The 22,222-nt window shown below is 35.5% G+C and overlaps 1 long non-coding RNA gene across 1 annotated transcript in view; it reads left to right on the forward strand.

Moving 5' to 3' along the window:
- Positions 1–22,222, forward strand: part of LOC150094283 (uncharacterized) — a 168,862-nt gene that overhangs the window by 139,602 nt on the left and 7,038 nt on the right. The window lies entirely within an intron of this gene.

Genomic DNA, 22,222 nt, shown 5'->3' on the forward strand with positions numbered 1-22,222 from the left:
TCTCACAGCAGTTTCACGCCCTATTAACTGCTAGTTACGATAATAGTATCTCTAAAAATAATCTAAATTGTGTTATGAAAATACAGCACTAAGTTAATCGTGTTAATTGACTGCTAAAGCTTTATTGAATACTAACAGCCAACTTTTACTCTAATTACTTTCATATTAGCATGCTATAACGAGCCGCAAATATGTAACCACCATTATGTAATGCACTGTAATCACAGTTATATATTCCCAATGAGAACGACATCCGCGTACGAGAGATAAACGAGGCAGACCACCCACCTATCAGAAATGTCTAGTTTGCCTTATATTATATTCATTCTTCTGCCAAATAACTGCTGAAAATGAAACCGATGTTAGTGTTTACTAACGATGAGAGAAAATCTTTCTTTTCTCTTGTGATAGTAGTCCGTGGGCGTCACTCGATTCCATAACACCTGTGATAGACGCGAAACTGGAGCCACATAGGAAACATACGCCTCTAGTAAAGGATCTTTATAAGTTCCCTTACTATTTAATGAGGGTAGTTTTTCTTTACTGCCATATTAGAAGGGATGAGGGAAGTCACGATGTGACTCACGGGTAAACAACGAACAATGTATACTCCTTTGGCGTCCGGCTCCAACAAGATGACTTCAGTTGTCATTAAGTCTCAATTATCTGTCTGCCCCTTCTCGAGGTTAATGCAGACTTTTCAAAGATGGGAAGAGCAGCAGAAAAAAGAAGAAGGAAAAGGGAAGGGATAAGCGAAAACAATATAAATTCCTTTTACTTGGTTTTACGGCTTCCCTTTTCAGATGATGACTAGTTTGTATTAAATTTCTTACTGAATATTATGAAACCTTTTCCTTAGTAATATTTTAGATAAAGTATGTATAAAACAAAAATCAGCACGTGCCGGTAATCATCGCACGTGCGCTTCAAGTAGCACAAGCTCCACTTAGTGTAGAACCGTAGAGTAAATGTAAAAAGTATTTTACTGTTGTGCAACAGAAACATTAGCTTTGCCATTAACAAGCTATTATTTAAAAAAAGAAGAAGAAGACGAAGCAGAAAGAAAGAAGCTGAAGGTTGTCGGCAACGGTGAAAAAGTTCTCTGTTTTCAACCGAAGTGGGTGTCGTGTTGTTGCCGAGTGCTACCACGTTGTGAGTTAACGACATACTCTCGTCTACGTTACTCTACTTGCTTATTTTCCATCTTTCCCTTCTTGCGTTTACCAGGACTGTCGGTAAGGGGGAGGGAAAGGAAAGGGGTGGAGGGGAAAATGTCGTCTGGTGGATGAAAAGGTCGCCAGTTGTCCCGTTACTTGATATCTGCGGTCTGCCAACCATAGCTAGGAACGCTAGGATTAAGTTACGGACATTTTAACAAGAGCCATAAGTGAGTTTACTTTCTTTGAGTTGTGAAGTGTGGAGAAGTTAAACTGCTGGAAATGGAATGGAAAGAACAGTTTGAAGCAGTGTTATCACAAGACATGGATATGTATACCATCTAGCAATGTTTGTAATAAAAATAAAAAATAAAATGGTGAACAGCGAACTCGTCATCATTATTGAAGAGGTATCAGAGCAACTCATGCTCTTCGAAATTTGCGTTCTACAATAAGCCCAAAATGGTGATATCTTAACAGTATTTCTTGAGTAATTTAAAAAAGAATGGAAACTCGATCTTCGTATCATAAATAGGCACATTTCGTATTATGTTGAGAAATGTATAGTGGCATTTTCAATTACACAACGTAATTGATTATCGCACTATGCTCTGCAACTATGCTAACAATAAACTACTACAAACATGGATTTCAAGATATCTCCTTTCTTCTTTAAGCAGAGCCGTAGCTGGGGGGGGGGGGGGCAGTCCGCCCCGGGCGACACTTTGAAGTTTTTTGAATTTTTGCAGTTAATTCTAAAATACAGCCTCGACATACTCATTTCCAAATATTGTAATACTATTGCGAATTTTTTTCACAATTGCTGTAAGTGTTGCTAGTTGTGAGAGGAGTTTTTATAAATAAAATTTATTAAGAATTACCTACATTACTATGAAATAGACTTCGCCAATGTCATCAACGATTTTACTAACAGAAAAGCAAGAAAAATAACATTTTAGAATGTTGAAATTAAAGTTTTACTACAAAAATAAACATAGTGTTTTAATTTATTTCCCTATAGGTCGTTTTGACTTTTTGCAGTATTTTTCGTGTGTATTGAGAGGAGCGACAAACTCAGGGATCGCCCCGGGCTGCAAAAGCTTTAGCTACACCATTGTCTTTAAGTGTTTTTAGAAAGTAAGATTAGATTGTGGGGAAATAAATAAAAATGCGAAAGAAAAATTTTCCCAAGACCACTAAATTATGCCTTGTGAAAAAAAAAAAGGGGGGGGGGCACATAACAGTACTACCCATGACAGACGGATTTCAATTTAGGTCTCTTTCTCAAACAAGTGACGCGAGAATAAACTGCTCAGCTCTCTACAGCGTCAAAAAAAAAAAAAAAAAAAAACTATAGAAATGAAGACTTTATGTTTGGTAGTGTAAAATGTTCAAATTAAACCAAAACTGAATAATAATAATAATAATAATAATAATAATAATAATAATAATAATAATAATAATAATAATAATAATTATTATTATTATTATTATTATTATTATATTAAGAGAGACCTCCAGGGAGTCAGGGACTCATAGAGGGAAGCCACATGCAACACGCACCAGCTATCATACTTATTCTTGAATTCATTCATACTGCTTGCACTCACAACATCCAATGGCAATCCATTCCAATCACGCAGAGAAAAATCTAGCCCTCACCCACCGTCTTAGTGGCATTCATCCTCAGCTTCCAAGGATGCCCTCTAGTCATAATATGATTGATAACAGCAATGTTATATTATATGCATATAGACGAACAATGCAATGTTAATAGACACAACAGGTGAATTGTGCATACCACGATAGTAAGTAATGTGAGCAATTTAGTCAGTAAAGAAAATGCACATGCGCAGAACGATGATTCGAATCTTCTCCCAGGCCAAAATACCTTTTTCCATGTGCGTTTTCATTTCTTACTGAATTAGTCGGTCAAGGCTTAAGTTAAGTTGTCTTCAGGATAATTTAATCAAACACCTGAATGTTTCCCCCCAACAAAGATAAACTGACAAAGTCCTAGGCGAAACTTTAACATTTCTAATATTTCTCAAAACAGTTCATATTATCACTGTCCATTCCTATGATGGTTTCCAGGTAATTCATGAGAAGAAGAGAAAGAAGTATACTGTTCAGAGTAAAACTTTTTTTTTCTTCTTAAATAGACGATATGGCGTTATTATATATTTTAAGTCCTCTCCGTAAAAAAATTATGTAAAGAAAGGATGACAAGTTTTTTTTAAAAGTAAGGATATCAGTTTTAATCATCAGTTGGTAGTTGGTTGTTTAGTAGAATCATATGGCGACCAAGTAATGTTTATGTCTGTCTTTCAGTCAACAGTTGAGAAATTAGCTTTCCACTTGCTTAACAATTTTCCTCTTCTTTCGGCATGGTTACCATCTTCAATATTTTTCAGTTCCACTATAAGTATTTACTTAGTCATTCTTCATTTACTTAGAAGTGTCGAAGTTTTAAGAAATACTATTCATTTCTTAGTCTATTCCTACTTATTTTCTTTTCACGCGCTCTTGCAATATTATTTGGAATCCCCCCCCCCCACGCGCTGTCTAGTTTCTTCGCATTTTGCTTCCCAAACTTTGTGTGGTAGTCTGTCCATGTACATCCTTTTCGAGGTGTCTAAATCGCCTAAGTTGAGTTTCCTTAATTCTCTCTCTCTTGCAAAAAATGTATCCCAAATTCTGTCCGATAACTTGATTTCTTATTTTGTTTCTTCTTATCCAATTTGAAAATCTTTCTTTAAGCAACGTATTTTCAGGGTCTGAATTTGATGTGTTGTTGAGTGGTCAGTTCCTAATCTCAAAGTTTCTTTTATTCTTACATTCAACTCTTTTTTCAAGTTATAGAACTGATCTTTGATTAGAACTTTCATAATTTCAGTCATGTCAAGAGATTGACATGATTCCATGCCAATCTCTTGCATTTGGGAAATAGTTATCCGTAAGCTGAACATTTAAAATTGTTATTAGTCTTATAATTAAATAATAGAACGCCACTTTTCAATTGTAAACGTGATTTCATTTGGTCGATTCGATGTCGTAATTGTTTATCTTATAGTCACGATGCTATGCTACACTAGAGAAATATAAGCTAAGATTTTAACAAACTTATTTTTTCCCTCAACATATTTTTTATCATTAAAAATCTAAAATTTTCTCTCTCCCTTTTCCTTTCAGTCTTTCATTCTGGGTCATCACCGTCCCAAATAACTGAAACTTTCCGCCTCCTCCAGACTTTCTTGCTTCAGACATAAGTTGGCTAGCTTTTCTGTCTTTGATATTTTTTGTCATGGTCTTCGTTTTACTTATTTTCACACTTATTTTCATTCCTTTTTTTTTCATCTCTGTATCCTGAACATTCAAATTGTATTGCATATCACTGATTTATACTGAAAAGTACTTGATTCGGCAACTAAAACGTCAATTGTAAAAAGTAGTTGACACATATACGAGAGCCAATTTCCTACTTTAAATTTCTTAGACCGTATTTTAGTCTCTGACAATATCATAAAATTAATAAGATGAGTGATAATATGTCGCCCTTGTTGGAACACCTGTGACTCCTCATTACCTATCGTAACATAATTTCGATAGCACTACTTATAAAAGCTCTCACTTACAAAAGATTGGTTGAGATGCCTTTCTTCAGAAATGTTTTCCACTTCATTCCATGGAAATCGAAAGCTTTTAAGAGATCTAAAAACACAAATTCTGTTTCCTTTCCCCCCTCAAATATCTAATAGTAAACATGTTGTCCTGGGCATTTCTTTCTACTCTGAACCTCGTTCAATTGATTTTCATTAGTCCTTAATTTTTGTTCTAGAATTCCAGAATATATTCTAGACCAAAGATTAAGGATTAATGGAAAATTCCAGAATATATTCTAGACCAAAGATTAAGGATTAATGGAAAATTCCAGAATATATCCTACCAGGAATGCTAAGGAGAGAAACTCCTTGATGATTACAGCAAATCTCTCTCATCTCCGTTTACAGATTGGTATTATGGCTGCTACTTCTCTATTTTTATGAGGTTTCTTTCTGCCTCCCTCAAAATTCTGAGCAACAGATTTTTTTCCCCTGCATTGTCTAGAAACTTATTCACCTCTTGAGCTATCCCGTCATCTCGATGCCTTACTAAATTTCATTTTCTTAAAAATCATCTTCATTTCTTGTACTGTAATTTCATTCTCCATTATTTTTATTATTCTCTTTTTCTCTTTTCTAACTCCGTGTTTTAGGAGGACTTAAAGCTCTTTTTTATTTATTTTAATTTCTTATATTTTTTAATATTTCGAAAGGATTTTTTTTTTTGTTTTTCTATTATGTTCTTCTTCTGTCCCACAGATCTTTCATATCTATTAAGACTCGTTTAAATCTCAGTCAGTTTTTTCAAGGTCTTCTACAGGCTCTAGGACTGACAACTGCCTTTCGATCGTTTCTTTACATTCTTCAGTTACCAACTTATTTATTTTAGTTTATTAATTTAATGCATTTATTTCAATTTATCTTTTGTATCATATCCTATCATATCTATTAAGAGTAGTTTAAATGTTTGCCAGTTTTCTCCAAAGTCTGCAAGCTCTAGGTTTAATAAATGCCCAATGTCCGCTGCGGCCACTTCTTTAAATTCTTAAATTTTCAATTTCTCTCTTTTCTTTATGTGTTTCTTCCTATTTTTAATTTTCCCTCTGGTCTTCTCATTCTCTGTAGTCACTTGTAAGAATAAATGATACTGATTATTAACATTTTCTTATCTATTTTTGGAAGACGGGTACGAAATTGGAAATGATCATTATATTTCAGCCATTACTTCTCATACAAATTTACAAACGTTTCTCTGTACAGTTATATAATCAATGACTTTTCTTTTCTTGCTGGTTCTTATCTTTTTAAAGCTTAAAATTTCTGTATTTGTTATAATTAATTTATTGGCATATTACTAGAGTAGTCAATTCTTCAGTTTCTTCACCTAAATTCCTCTATTTTCTGGAGTTATTACGCATTCTTCTTCCGCTGAAGTCTCCAAGAATTATAAGTTCTCCAGAAACTTATCTGCTATCTTTTATAGAAGTCCAAAAACTTGTCTTCAATTTTTGCCCTTTCATCTTCATTGGGACGGTAGACAATATCCTCAACTCATTTCCTAATCCATTTGTTTACGTAATGTCAACGTTTTATTTATAATGGTCCGAACCTTAATTTTATTCGTTGCCCTTAATAATAGTTTAACTTCTAATGTAAGTAACACATATTGAAATTCCAGAAATTGTTACTTCATTAAGAAGATTTTCCAAAATTAGCGACTGTTTATACTAGAAAACCTATGTCTCGTGCGACAAGATCACAAACCAATGGCTTAATATCATTAACACTTAGAACAACAACATAAACTTGCAGTAACTCGATGCTGAAAACGTGAATCGTTGAAGAGGAGTTGGGAGAGGTGAATTATTACAATTACCGAAATGAATAATGTATTATACAATATCTTATTTCTTTCGGAAATGTCTAAAAATCATATGCACACTTCCCTAACGTTGTCTATTAAAGCTTACTTGGTGTCCAAGAAAGAAAACCAGTGACGTCAATTGAGTCATTAAAAAATCTGGCAAAACTAATTAACGTCAGCCGTATATGAAAACTACGTGAAAGACACACTGTGTGTATAAGCCCTTCGTGGCACGTGATTCGGACAGACTCCCGTGAGATAAAACATGTTACGAACCTCACCAGCTGTTGGCAAGACAGAGAGAGAGAGAGAGAGAGAGATCACATCTTCACCCATCCCATATGTTTTCCCTTTCTGTGCTCTTTGCAGCTCCAGAAAGCATACTTTATTCTCCCCTCCTCTCCTGGTGCATTTTGGGAAAAATAAGAACATGCTAGCTAGGGTATGGCAATTCATCATTATGCGAAGTGGGTGATGTTTTGTGATGCAAGGACCGATTTATTTTACTTATATTTTCATTCTTTACCAAGCGTGTTCGCTATTTGATTTGAATGAATTCGCAATATGATTTGAATAGGCTGGAAATTTTGGGAAAACGAAAATGGCTATCAGTTTAATGTTAACAAGTGTAACGTTATGGACTTCGGCATGATTAAAGTCCCAGCGGCATATTATATTAGCGAGGTTATGCTACGAGAAACTGAGGAGGAAAGGGATCTTGGCGTATTGTTGGTGGATATGAATTTGAAGTTCAAAGGTCACATAGCAAAACTTGCAAATACAACTCAGAGGATAATTGCGATGTTGTAACGAACCTTGACGTGTAAGGATAAGGAAGTCATTTCGCTTCTTTATAAGGCTTTGATAAGACCACACCCAGATTATTGTGCGCAGATTTGATCTCCCGGGTTCCAAGAGAATAAAGAAGCTGTGGAAAGGGTGCAAAAAAGAGTTACAAGGATTATATCCGGATTATGGGATTTAGATTATAAGGACATATTGAGAGTATGCAGATTGTAGACTGGTTAACAGGAGAAAGAGGGATGGCATGATAGAGGTCTATAAACTTTTGAATGGGTGTTATAGGATATCATCTGATGAAATTTTTCGTTATATGGAAGGTGGGGAGAGAACACAGGGGGCATCCATGGAAGTTAAATTTATTTGCAGTCAAGAAAGGAGTAAGAGCTAGGTTTTTCTCCCAGAAAGCAATGAGTGAGTGGAATAGTTTGCCTTTAGGGGTATTGAGTGCATCTAGTGTGAATGAATTTAAGGGAAAGCATGACAGCTGGTTTGGGTGATTTATAGCCTCCCTCGATGAGTCCTTGACTCCCTGGAGGTCTCAAATAATAATAATAATAATCATAATAATAATCTCCGAGCTTGTCCATAAAATTACGTAATGCTGTTGTAGGGGAGAGGGGGGGGAGACTTAAAATATATTACAACAAAACGCTTTTATCTTGTCCCAGATACAAAAATCTGTAATCGGAAAAAGAAATAAATATATCCTTCCCTTTTGTCCTTAATACAACTTAATGACTACATTCATATGTTCATTAAATCAAATAACCGTTGTTTACTCGTGTCGTTTTTCTTATATTTTTTTTCTCTGAGTAAATGTAAATTATTACACTGATTTTGCTTTATTAAAATGTCATAACGTGACAAAAACTTGGCATCAATTTTCCCATTATCCATTTCCCAGGTAAAGCTGCGAGGACGCCACCCAGGGGCGCCATTTCGTAGAAGCATAAAAAGCACCAAATTCTGGCACCATTTGTAGGGGAACTAGTCTCAAAATTTTCGGCTTGGCTTTTAGATCAGATCAAGTTTAAAGATTGGATATTAGTAAAATAAATAAATGAACCCATTTTGAAACAAGATTGGTTTCATTCCATAGTTTTCATTTAAACACACAATTCAAATATAATATTTAGCACATTTAATAAGTATTATTTGTACTTAATGTGAAACGTTAATAAAGGACACATCCTTCCTTCTTGTTTTGAAAGCCTGCACTGTACCATGCAGGCTTTGAAAACCAGATCTAACAGAATAGGGTAGTGAATCCTTATTCCAATAGTCTCCTATGTCTGCATGTATTCTTTTGATCGAGTTTTGCGGAATAAAAAAACCTGAGTTTCCTGGAGGGAAAACCCCTCAACCTCCGTATGATGCTGGCTAACTCACTTTCTATTGAAGAACCCTGATAAAGATTTTTCCCATGCTAGATGTGATTCGAATCACAGTCTGAGCTACGGAGGATTGTTAAGTATGTATAACCAGTTCAGTTATGACCACACTGTTATTTCACAATCAAAAAATAAACCTCTCCAGCACTGGTATCAAGTGAAAGCCAGTATACAAGTTGTGTGACGTACTGTTCATTCCAAGTAGCAAATCAATATGGGCAAGGGAAATTACTTCTGTGAACTTCAAAAAAAGGTATGATTGTGGGGTACAAGTTGAAAAAGTATTAGTAAACCACGAGAAATGCTGTAGCCAAGATGTTCCAAAAGTAAAAGTAAAAGAACACTCTGCCATGAGATCCTTAGGGGTCTCATGCCAGTTGATACCAATTGAGCTATCGGGATTGGATCGAAAAATGGGATACCGAAAGGAAACAGAAACAAAAACTGACAGAACTATTATCAGTAGGGACATGGAATGTACGGACACTTTGAATGTCAAGAAAACTAGAATTACTTCGCGAGGAAATGAAGAGATATCGATGTGATATACTAGGACTAGCGGAGATGCCGTGGATCATCAGGAAAAATAAATGGATGCGAAGTCATATGGTCAGGGCATGACACCAAGCACGAAGCAGGAGTTGGCTTCCTTCTTAAAAAAAGGCTAGAGAGACACTGCTAAGTTACAAACCAGTCAATGAACGAGTCATGGTAGCAAGATTTCAAGCAAAACCATTTAAGATATCAATAGTCCAGATATATGCACCCAAATCTGACAGCACAGATGAGGATATTGATTTATTTTACAAAGATCTCACAGAGACAATGGAAACAATACCAAATATATATATATACTAATTATTGAAGGAGACGGGAATGTTAAAGTTGGAATAGAAAATGATGGCTGAGAAAGCGTTATGGGAAAATATGGTTTTGGAGAAAGAAACGAAAGAGGTGAAAAAATGTTAGAATTTGCTGTGGACTACGAGATGATCCGTAACACAAGATTCCAGCAAAAGGAGTGTAGAAAATGGGCGTGGCAATAAAATGATGGGAAAACCAAGAACATGATCGATATGACTACGATTAAAAGACGATGGATAACATCAGTACAAGAATGTCGAACTTTTCAAGGAGCAGATATAGATCCGGATATAGAAAAAGTGTGGAAAAAGGAAAAAATTCGAATCTAAGAGTGAAAGGAGTAATGAAGGTGATAAAAGACACAGTTGAAGAACAGTACCAGAAGAACGAGCCAGATGTTTCTAGCCGGTATAAATTGGAGGAATATGATTCTCCGAAGTCAGTGCAACTATGTCTGGGTGAAATGGCTGCTAGAAGGGAACTGACGGAGTTTGAAAGAGGCGCGTTGTAATATCATGCCATGTTGCAGGCCTATCTGTCCGGCAAATTGTTGATAAAGTTGGCCATCCCAGGTCAACCATCAGTGATATCATACTGAGATGAAAGCACTGAAGTCAACTGCAAGTGCTACCCTCAGTGGACGACCTACTACGCTCACTGAAAGTGACTCTAAGGTGCTATGAAGGATAATATGCAAAAACCGCCATTCGTCAGCCGACACGTTGATTGCGGAGTTCCAGGCATCGACTGAACACGAATATGCACAAAAAGCATTCAGAACCGAGGCTCACAACATGGGTTTCCATGGTAAGGACCGCAATATGCAATCCACATATTACCCGAACCAACATGTAGCATCGTCTTCCGTGGTGCAAAGAACATGTACATGGCTTTCTGCTCTATAGTGTCCGTTGACATTTTTCCGAGCAGTATGTATGTTCATAGGGCTTTTGCCTTTTTTCCCCCCCCTTTTTTTTTAGGAACGAAAAACCCAGTTTCTACGGGAAAAAATGCTAACTCACATTTGATTGAAAAGCCCTGATAAAGGTTCTTCGTGTTATAGACGGGATTTGAAACCAGGTCTTTCCAATTCGAGGGCTACATAGAAACCAACTTAGCTACGGAGGCTTGAGGACTTGGCAACCAAAACAAATCACAATTAAAGATGAAAAAGGCAAAGTTCTGATGAATAAAAATAAAATTGTACAGCGATGGACAAGATATTGTAGTGAGCTATATTAAGAAAATCTAGATTTAGATGGGGTTGGGAAGCTGATTGAAGAATTAAAGCAGATATCATCGACAGGTAATGATTATGATATGAACATTTTAAGAGGAGAGGTAGAAATATCAATAGGACGTCTAAAACACAACAAGAGCCCTGGTAATGATAACATCACTGGAGAAATGATTAAATATGGTGGCGAAAGTATGGTTACAGAAGTCACCTTGGTAAGGTGATGATGATGATATTGACAAAAAGATTGAGAATACAATTGGAAATATACCTTGCAGAAGAGAAAGCAGGATTTAGGAAAGATAGAAGTACAATTAATCAGATTTTGACAATGCGGTTAAGAGCAGAGAAATCTAGGAGAAAAAAAAAAAAAACTCATTACTTTGTTGATTTTCAGAAGGCATTTGATAGCATCGACCAGAAAGTGACATTAGCAGTGCCAGAATCCTATGGAATTGACAGAAAACTAATAGCCATATTAAAAGATGTTTATACGAATGCAATCTCAGCAGCTAGAATATGTGGATTTGGGGAAATGGTTTAGAACAAGCAGAGATACTAGACAGGGGGATCCAATATCACCAAGCATTTTCAATGCACATTTAGAAAGAGCGGTGGACAAAATGAAGGAAGATGCAAAAGGAATATCAGTACACGGGATAAAAATTAACAATCTGAGATTCGCAGATGACATTGTTATTATTGAAGAAGACGAAAGAGAACTACAAAAAACTGTTGAATGAGGAAGGGAAGAGATTTGGATTTGTTATGAACTTGGAAAAAACAAAGACAATAGCAATTGGCGAGAAGAACATGAAATAAAAGATACAAGTGGACGGAATGCAGAACAATTCATATATTTGGGAAGTAAAATGACATATGACTTGGACTGTAAAAAAGAAATAAAGATCAGAATTGTAAAGGGAAGAACAAATCTGAAGGTCATGGATAACATCTGGAAAATAAAACGAGCAGCCTGCAAACGAAATTAAGAGTACTAGAAACATACATCTTTAGCGATGTACTGTATGGATCTGAAATGTGGGTAATAAATAAGGAATTTAAAAAAAAAAAGAATTCTAACATTTGAAAGAACTGGTTACAGGAAGATTCAAAGACTAGGGTGGGTACAGAATATCACAAATGAAGTTCTAGCAGAAGAAACAACCAAAGGAGAATTTAATGCAGAAGATTATACAACGGAAACTGCAATTATTTGGACACATCTGCAGATGAGCGAGGATCGGAAGATAAGGACATTCATGTTTGGTATCATGGATGGTGTAAACAGAAAAGGTAGACCACTCAGAGAATGGATAGACGACATAAAGGCTAGTGTGGAATGGGATTACAGAAACTGCGACACTGTGCACTGGACAAAGAAAGGTGGAAGAAGATAGTAAAGAAGGCATGAGATACCAACGGGCAGTGTGCCCACAGTTCCTGAGGATGATGATGATGAAAAGTAAATGGATACTGGACAGAACAACATTCACCCGGCCAATGTAGAAGTCCACTTTTCGTTGATGCTCCAAGTAAAACAGGTTATTCTTTTACCGCTGCATGCAAACCTATAGACATAAATTCAAAAAACCAGCTAACTGAAGCATTTAACCAGAGGACGAAGCCAACGGCCAGTCAAGGCACTCATGCTTATGCTTAATCAACGAAGACCACGTCTATAGTTTGCATCTGAGAGACATCACTAGACCACTGAAGACTTGGAAAAAAAGTTTGTTTGAATTATGAATCAATCTCTGGATGAATCTCTTTTTTTAGCTATGTTGTGTAGATGGTGGACGTAAAGTTACAGGAAAACCTGTGGAGAGGAATCACCATGATGTCAGGGTTCAACAGAAACAGGCAGGAGGCAGTAACGTTATGGTATGACGGATGTTTCCAGGGAATTTCTTGGAAGCTCTGTATCAGTATATTGTACTTTGCTATAAAGTGTTGTACCTATCGGTTGTAGCTGATTAGATTCTCCCTTCCTGATAACTACCTTTCCAGAACAGAATAATGCATCATGCCACGTTGCCAATAATGTATGAGAGTTAGGGTGATCAACTCTCCCATATTTCCCGGGAACTCCCGTATTTTAGATAATTTTTTTTTGGATCATCCCGGCTCCCGTATTGATTTTCAAACACTCCCGTATTTTTCATAATCAATCATTGTCGTTAATTTTTCAATGTATATTATAACCGCCAAATACAATTTGACACTAATATCGATAGTCTGGAAAATTCTAATCGATACAATTCTGTTCCGGTCAACGAATATAAATGGGTGTTCCCACAAAGATGTTATATCGTTGAGTTGATCTTGTAACCTTTGGCCCCATTTCAATAATGGATACCCATTCGGAATAATCAAATTAGCGATTTTCGATATACACTTCCGGATTTTGTTTGTCTGTTTCCTATCTTGCGTTCCTACTAGCCGTTGTGTCTGCATTCATTCATTCTCAAAGTATTTTCAGTATCTTTGAACATCGAATGCCATAGTATCGTGATGGATAGTGACGGTGACACGGAAAGTAATAATGTAGAAAGGCAGCCAAAAATGAAATGTAAACATTTGTGTGTTGAAGAAATGGGAAGAACAGTACTCGTAGCTAAAACCCGTGCCATCTAACGTTCAAAAAACTAATTGTATATTATGTAAACATGACTTCCGTATCGCTCATGAGGGTAATAATGACTACAAGCAACATTCTAGCACTGAAAGACATAACTGGAGAGAGAAAGATGCCAAAACTTCGAATTTGAACCTCTTTTTTAATACAAGTAAGGACTTAAACAGCACTGCAGGTGAGTTAGCGTTAGTTTTTCACACTGTAAAACATAACATCAATTATAGCATGGACTGCGCAAATAAGCTATAAAGGGACATTTTCTATGATTCGAATTTGGCCAAGAAGATTTCATGTGGTCGAACAAAGGCAGAAGCAATTGTGAAAAATGTTCTGGCTACAAGAAGTGTGCAGGACTTTATCGATTTTTTAAAAGATCTTTCAAAAACCAGCAACTTTTTTTCAATCGCAACTGATGCCTCGAACCATAAAAATAGAAAGATGTCTCCTCTAGTTGTGAGATATTTTGACCCTCAAAGTGGCATAAAAAACAGGTTCCTGGACTTCACTGAGCAAGTTGATGAGGCAGCTAACTCCATTCATAGCATGATAAAGTCTTCCCTTGATGAGCACAATTTAGATGTAAAAAATGTTACTTCATATTGCGCAGATAATGCACACGTGAATTACGGGAAACATAATTCTGTAATGAAGCTGCTCACAGAAGACAATGAAAACATGGTTAAAACAAACTGCTACAATGATATTTTGCATAATGCAACCAAACGTGCCTTTGATGGATTGGATATTGATATTGAAATAATAGTTTTAAAAATTTATGGACACTTTGCAGCTGCAAAAAGAAGAGAAGAATTAATATCATTCTTTGATTTTCTTGAAGCAGAATGGTCTGAAATTCTTCGTCATGTTCGTACTCGGTGGTTTCTTTGACATTAGCTGTAGATAGGTTAATAAAGAACTGGTTACCTATTAAGAGTTATTTTAAAAGTGTCAACGACTGTCCAAAAATCTTGAAAAAAAAAAAAAAATTCAGTGATGAGGATCCAGAAAAGGAGTGTGTTATCGAGGTATACCTTCATTTTTTTTCCAACATTGGTGCTAAACTTGTTCAAGCTGCCAAATCCCTTGAAACTGCAGATCTTAGTATCACTGAATGCTACAGTAAAATACAATGTTTAGGTAGTAAAATTCAACAGACGATAAAGGAGAGTTTTTTTGGTGATGTCACTGAAAAGATTTGAAACTATATGACCCCAGCCCTGCAAAAAAAAAAAAAAAGATGATTTTGTTAGTTTTTACTTTTCATTGTGCAATTACATTTCCAAGAATTTTGATTCATCTGTTGCAAATCCCATCCATTGTTTTGTGCCCCTAAATTTGGACAGTGAACTTTCTTTCAGGCATTTGCAGCCATTGTTCAACAATTTCATATTGATATTGTAAATGAAGACATTCGGTATGAAGAGTTTTGTAGTGCAGTGAGTGTTGTGAATATGGTGAAATCAGGAAGTACTGAACAAAAGTGGGTGAATATATTTACTGAATTAAATAACAAGAAAATCAATGTTCCAAATTTTGGTAAATTTTTAGGCTTTGTGTTAAGTATTCCAGGCTCAAATGCCTACACTGAGAGAATGTTCTCAATGATGAACAATAAATGGACAGATCAGAGAAATCAAAGGAGCTTAGAATTAATTAAATTAGAACTAATTGTAGTGATCATTTTGATTACGATTGTAAAGAGTTTTTGCAGTTTGTACAAGGAGACAAGAAAAACAAAGCTGCTGCAGCATCTGTTGATAAATCTAAATAAGTTTAATCTAAGAAGTATGGATATTTTAATTCTATGTAAGTATAAATGTTTAAAATTATATTAAATATTTTGATGTGCGATAATTTAAATTGCTATTTGTATATTTTAAATATAAACCATCCTATCAATTAATATGCAGGATTCACGGCCCAAAAATTTCGTTAAAATTTGTCGGGACCCAATCTCCCTTATTTTCATGTTCAGGTTGGTCACCCTAATGAGAGTGGTTCACTGAACACAATGGTGACTTTCAGGCATTGCCATGGTGTACCTAAAAAAAAGCAGTAATATTTTTACAGTTATTTGCCGATTTGGATTCTTTTCGACCTTCCGGGATAAATTTTTACACTCTAAAGAAATATAATATATTACTTTAAGACTTGCGTTATCCACCGACCACGATCATCGAAACGAGAAGTACTAAAGGCAAAAGATGATTAATCTGTTAATTTTTTTTCTTTTAAATATCATTTGGATACAAAATACGAATCACAATCTGAGAAAAGCATACATTGCCACCTCCGTATCGCATACATGAAAAGACAAAAAAAAAAAAAAAAAAGTCATAAACTCTATTTGAAATTAAGGTGCTCGAGTAATTCATATGCTGTTGTTTTACAATGCTATGAACCAAAGGCAAGTACTCTTTTGCAGCTTCATCGCACCACTGACTTCGGAAGAGGTTTCACTTTTGTCGGCACGAGAAGCATTCCTTGGTTGCTGATTTAAGCGTTGTTTTACTATAAGCGTGCTCGGCTGACGCGCATTACATGCTCTCGTAATAGAAAAAAAAAAAGTTTATCTTCCTATCCTTTTCAGTTGTCCCATAATGTAAAAGTAATGGCTATTAATTTGTTTGCAGTTCCTTCTAATGTGTGTGTGTGTGTGTGCGCGCAGCGCTTCTGTGTGTAGAGAGGGGAGAGCATAAAGAGAGAAAACATATGCCAAAGGATGCCGAATGATTACAGTTTTTCTCTTTTATACACAACCTTCATGATAATCATGTAACTTCAGAGAAACACTTGTACATCCTAGAAAAATGAAACAAAGCTCATAGTACAAGCTTTCAGAGGAGTTGTTAATCCCTAAGAAGCGATGCACTGTAGAGGATTTTGTTTTACCTAACTTTGCCATCTAAATAATCCAACAAATAAAAAAATGTTTCTGGCGGATTGAGAATAGGGGTAGGTGAAGATAGAGGAAATTACATCTTTTACAAAAAATCAAAGAATAGTGATATAAATAATATAAATGATATAAATACAAAGAATAAGTATTTAGATGTATCACATGTATATTTTCGAATTATAAAAGCAAAGTAAAAAAAAATGAAACGAAATCTAGTGAAAAATGTTAGTAAATTATATTAATAAAACTAGAAATGTAAAACTTAATATTCAACTGCTCGCTTTCACTAAAATCTGAATTTCCCTTCGCAGTATTTGTTAATCTCCTCCCTACTCTGAAACTAATACATAATAAAGAAATCCTATAACGCCTTTTCATTCCTCTTAGGAGACAGGCAGGAAATTTCCAAAAATAAATAAATAAATAATAAAATTTTTTTTTTTCACGATGAGCTCCGTTCATCCGTTCTGATGGGACTTTCTGTGTTATATGAGGAAATCTTGCAAGATAATAAATTCGGCACACGTTATTATTAAATGTTGCTGAAACTGATTTATTTATAATTTGATTAAATCTACAGTTATTTATCTATAGCTGTATACTGTATATAAGAAATTGCATTGTAAATTTTTCTGTATATAATGTAGACTATAATTTATGTTGTGGCCGGAACTTGCTGGTAGTTCCCAAAGCAAAGAAAGAAAATTTTCACAAATCATTTCAGCACTTAGCAACAAGCAGCTACAATAAACTGACTAATGAAATAAAGTCTGTAACATCAGGTTGCACTTTTAGAAAAGATTGAGAGACTAACTCATGGGAATAATGTTGACTTTTATTTTAAACGCATATTATAGAAAATTGCTCTAAATGTTTTATATTATGTCTTAATTGTTTTTTATATGTATTCATATGCCCACACCCACACCCACCCACCCACCCACCCACACACACACACACACACATTGTACAGTAATTTCCACTATATTTCCATTTTATGTTCTTTATTCCCAAGTCTTTTCTTTTACTATCAATCTCTATATTATCACTTGGAAAATTATAGAATATATTGCATGTATGTATGTATGTATGTATAATAATATATGTAGTATTACTTTTTTACTAAGCTATTATTATCACTTGCATTGTTCCAAATACTTGCTGCAACTGTTGTATTATACTTATTTTCATTTATACTACTTATTCAGTATGTTAATAAATTACTTACTTACTTATCATCTTATATAATCGCATACACTTAAAAAATAATATACCATCATTAATACGCTTACCAGTAGGGAAAAGACATCATTATTCCTTTTTATAAGGATCTGGTGCATCCGCATCTGGATTACTATGCTTAGATTTGGGCGCCTGGGTTTCTAGGCGATGTGGAGATGGTTGAAAAGATTCAGAGGCAAATGACCTAGTATCAGGTTTTGTGTAGAACGCTTTGTATGTAGATTGAAGATATGTGAGTTATGTGTATTACAAAAATTTGGTTGAAGACGGAAGAGAGGGGAAGATATGACAGAAACATATAAGTTGCTACAAGAGTTTTATAGAATGGAAGCAGGGAAAATTTTTCAATATACACAGAAGGGGAAAGAACAAGTGGTCGTCATTGGAAGTTGAGTAAAGTGTAGTTAAAAGAAGTTAAAAAGTGTAGTTAAAAAGAAGTCAGTAGCAATGTGAATTTTAGATTTTTTGCTACGAAGGTGGTGAATGAGTGAAATGGGTTGCTGAGATGGTTGTTGTTGTGTAACTCTATTTGCTAATACATAACACACAATTATCCTGTCATCATCATACAATGGACAGGTTCAGTCTGCCGCGGTGAGTACTACTTGGATGCATTGTGGAGGAATGAGACGTATGATAGGTTTTATTGTGAAAAATTGTTAGTGTGGGACTCCCGCGATGCCATGGACGCAATGGAGATACTCGGCTAGCACTAATAATACATTACTAATAATATGATTCGCATCAAATGAATAGGTTTTTGTTGTGGGGGGGGGGGGCAGAAAACAAGGAGCTTGTTATACAGCAGGATCTGTCGTGACATTATATATATATATATATATATAATCCTACGGGACATACTTTCCACAAGCGTACGATAGTGATCAATGGGAATTTTGGATTATTCTTCCTGTAGGCATGTAATGAGATCCTGGACTGTTGTGAGGGGGGGTGACGTCCCTTGACCTCACCCGACGCTCCAGTTCATCCAACAGATGCCCAATAGGATTGAGATCAGGGCTCTGTGGAGACCAGTCAAATGTGGTGACGTTCATGTCCACAAACCACGCAGTTACAGCACTTTATGACTTGCTGAAAGAGACAATGGTCAGTTTCATAGAAACGCCACAAAGTAAGAAGCACTGCACAGTCCAGAACGTTCAGACACCTCTCGGAGTTCAGTGTTCGCGGCACCACAAACAGAGGTCTGAGGCCAAACTAGGAAAAACAGGACCATGCCATCACACCACCACCACCGCCGAATTTCATAGTTTGGGTAACTCACTCTGGTAAGAGATGTTCACTGAGCATCGGACACACCCGTCCATCTGCTTGGTAGAGGATGTAGCGTGAGTCGTCGTTCCATAACACAGCTTTCTAAGCCTCTGCATCTCACTGTACAAGATGACGCTGAATATTGATTCGGGTAATGGAGGGCTTGCATATTGCGGTCCTACCATGGAAACCCATGTTGTAAGCCGTGTTTTTGAATGTGGTTCTGAATGTGTTTTTGCAGATTCGTGTTTCAGTTGATGCTCTGAACTCCACATCAAGGTATCGGCCGACGAATGGCAGTTTTTATATTTGTAGCACTCTGCAGTTATATTCGGTGAGTGTGGTGAATTGTCCGCCGCAAGTAGTACTTGACTCCTTGTGTTTCCATCTCGGCATGGTATCACTGATTGTTGACCTCGGATGGCCCATTTGTCAACAATTCGCCGAATAGATAGGTCTGCAACATGGCATCCTACCACAATGCCTCTTTCAAACTCTGTCAGTTCCCTTCTCGCAGCCATTTCACCCGGACACAGTTGAATTGACTTGGGAGCATCATAATCCTCTAATTTATCCTAGCTATAAACACATGACTTGTTACATATCACGATGCACCTTGCCCATGAAGGCGTCCGTTCTCTCTTTTGATAACAAAAGAAAGTTTTGATGACGCCTAGAACAAAAATGATATTAAAACAACTGATATAACTACAAGAAAGAAAGAACATACTAGTAGCAGAGTTGTGAAGATAACTTATGTTCTTTTATTCTTATATCCTCCTATGTTGTTTCTTGTGGTTATATCAGTTGCTTTAATATCATTTATGTTCATATTCTGGTCAACTTAAACTCAAACATATATTAGGCTTCAGAAGATATTTCTGCAAGAACAAACTACAGATTTCTGGTAAGGAGTTGTGCATGCTGGAATACGCAGTGAATGACAAAATATGAAATTAGTACATTCAATTTAGGCGGACATATTAATAAGAGTGACTTGGTTGCCTCGCTACTTTTGTTCCTAGAATAATTTATATGATAGGAAGAGACTACCTAACCTACATTGGCAAAGTACCACAGTAAAGAAAGCACACCTGAACATTCAGGTCTGTGAGCCGTTTAGACTTTTAGTGTCTTTCAATTAAAGTTTTCTAGAATTACAGTATAGAGTATTGTCGCAGTACAGTCAACCAAGCAAGTTTTTTTCTGGTATAGATTCTCTTTCACTCAGCTTTAATTTTTTTTTTTTTTAAATTCCGTCCATGAAAACTGTAAATCCATTGTACATTTAAAACGGAGGTGGCTATGGGCTAAATAAACTGGAAAACTCCATAAATCAAACATAGTGTTATTCAAGACACTTCTGATCTTTATTGATCACATCTAAGGGGGAAAAAGTAATCTTTATTTGAAGGCTTCTGTTTAAAGATTCAATAAGGAAAAGGCAATGAGTCCTCGATTCATCTAAATACATCAGATAAATCGAGGCTCTAGGTATATGCTGAATGTTTGCACTGTCACCAGAAACCTGGCATAGGTAGTTACAGAAAGATGGACACCTCGAAGGTCTCAAACGATTGAAAATATTTCCTAGTAGATTTTTCAAGTGAAACTTTTAATTCAATAACGTTTCTCAGTTCACATAGGATTGATACTTTAAATAAGCACTCTTCACCATGAGTTAATGTCAATACACTTAATTTCATTTAAATATTCCGTTTTATCAGTATTGCAGTTCGATATGCATTCTCAAGAACTGTTTAACTTGATTTGTGTTTCATACGAGTTAATTTACGAAAAAAGATATTAGAGGAAGTTTAAATAATAGATGAAAAGAAAGTAGGCATAAAGAAAGTACGCACAGGTATTTAAATACTAAACGGATGAAGGAAAGAGAGCGTGATGATTTTGCACTTTTTTGCTTTGGCTCACCTATTTCAGCGTTTCTAGAAAATTCAACGGTCTGCAAAACATAATTTTTAGGATATCCAAGAATAGTTAACAGTATTTTATCATTATGCTTAAGTTCTTCTCACGCAATTGTCAGAGGAGCATTTTTTTCCCCTTTATTCCATACTTAATATATTATAACTACATCTTTGTGCTTTTGAAGTCTGAGATGTATGTTTTTCAGGCCATTCAATAGAACATGCTGTATGTAAATGTATATATTATATTCTTAGTTACGTGTTATTTTTCACTGTAATGTATTACATATTTCTGAACAATATTTGAAAAATCTGTACCTGCAAGCGAAAAATATATACTGAAGTTTTTTTTTTCTTTCAATGCATGAACCATGAAATGATGATTACATTGCTTAGAAAAGAAAATACTCCAACTATGGAACCAATTTTCTTTGTGATTATTCATTCCTTATGCTTGTATTCTCTACAGAATCAATCCTGTTTCGCATTCACTGAAAATTATGATCCATAGAAATAAAAATCCAATGATAAATTTTTTTTAGTTCTTCCTGTCCAGCTATTCACAGCTAAGCGCTCCATGTTTGACTGAGGGTCAACTATCAATACAAAAAGAAGATTAAGGGAATTAATTTCCTTTTATGCTTTTGTAAAGCATTCTTAACTGCCCTTCCTATTTAGAAAGGACCGGTCTAAAGAAAGACCGATTCATCCACATTGTACTGAATAAATCTATTACTGGAACATCTGTCTGTATATGAAAAACAATCCATTCAAGTCTGAAGATATAAATTATGAAGGATTTAGGACAATTTATTTTTGCAATTTGATATGATGGAAACAAGTTTGCACAATACTTTCTTTCCTCACCCCCCCCCTTTTGTTACAAAAGTACAGTTATGAATAGCATGCGATTCCCCTCCCCCTCCTCGAGAGTTTAACATCGCAACATTCTCAACTTGCTACAAAATGCGAATTTTCATCATTTCATTACTTACTATCCGGTTTAAATAATAGCCTATACTTGGTACCTTGTAAGATCACCTCACTGCTTATTGGAAGCCTGAAGTGACTTTGAAAAAAGTATACCATGTTTTGTTTCCAGAGTTGGATTCCCAGCTTATTCAGTCCTCAGCCCGCTTACCCCCGGAACTAAATACAACCAGTTTACCAATGTAACTAAATGAAATTGATTAAAAAAAAAAAAAATGCATTGGGACACAGCATTAGGAACAATTTAAAAGTAAGTAAAGCGTTGAGTGAAATTAAATATAAGTGAAGACTTTTTGTATTATTTTACATGCTTCTACATGCTTACCTTGAC

The sequence above is a fragment of the Typopeltis vanoorti genome, chromosome 22 (assembly GCF_054136105.1).
Source record: "Typopeltis vanoorti isolate ZY-2024b chromosome 22, IOZ_Tvanoo_1.0, whole genome shotgun sequence".
NCBI lineage: Eukaryota > Metazoa > Arthropoda > Arachnida > Uropygi > Thelyphonidae > Typopeltis > Typopeltis vanoorti.